At 44.1% G+C, this 211-nt stretch overlaps 1 protein-coding gene across 1 annotated transcript in view; it reads right to left on the bottom strand.

The window, feature by feature from the left end:
- Positions 1–211, bottom strand: part of LOC119593574 — a 59485-nt gene that overhangs the window by 58637 nt on the left and 637 nt on the right.

The raw sequence follows: 211 nt of genomic DNA, 5'->3' as shown, positions 1-211 counted from the left end.
TATTTCTACAAACAAGCAAATCAAGCGGTTGATAGCAACGGCAAATACCGGAAACATACTGGATCAGCGAACACATTTTTCAAACCCCGAGATCTGTGCAAAACCGAGGATCACGCGCGGGAGAGAGAAAATACGGAAGTAAACAGCCCGAGTTCAAACGACTCAGGTTTAATATATGAACGCGTGAACCGAGTCTTCTTTCCTAAGTCAT

Source organism: Penaeus monodon, chromosome 32, assembly GCF_015228065.2.
Source record: "Penaeus monodon isolate SGIC_2016 chromosome 32, NSTDA_Pmon_1, whole genome shotgun sequence".
NCBI lineage: Eukaryota > Metazoa > Arthropoda > Malacostraca > Decapoda > Penaeidae > Penaeus > Penaeus monodon.
This window is presented reverse-complemented; position numbering and strand designations above follow the sequence as displayed.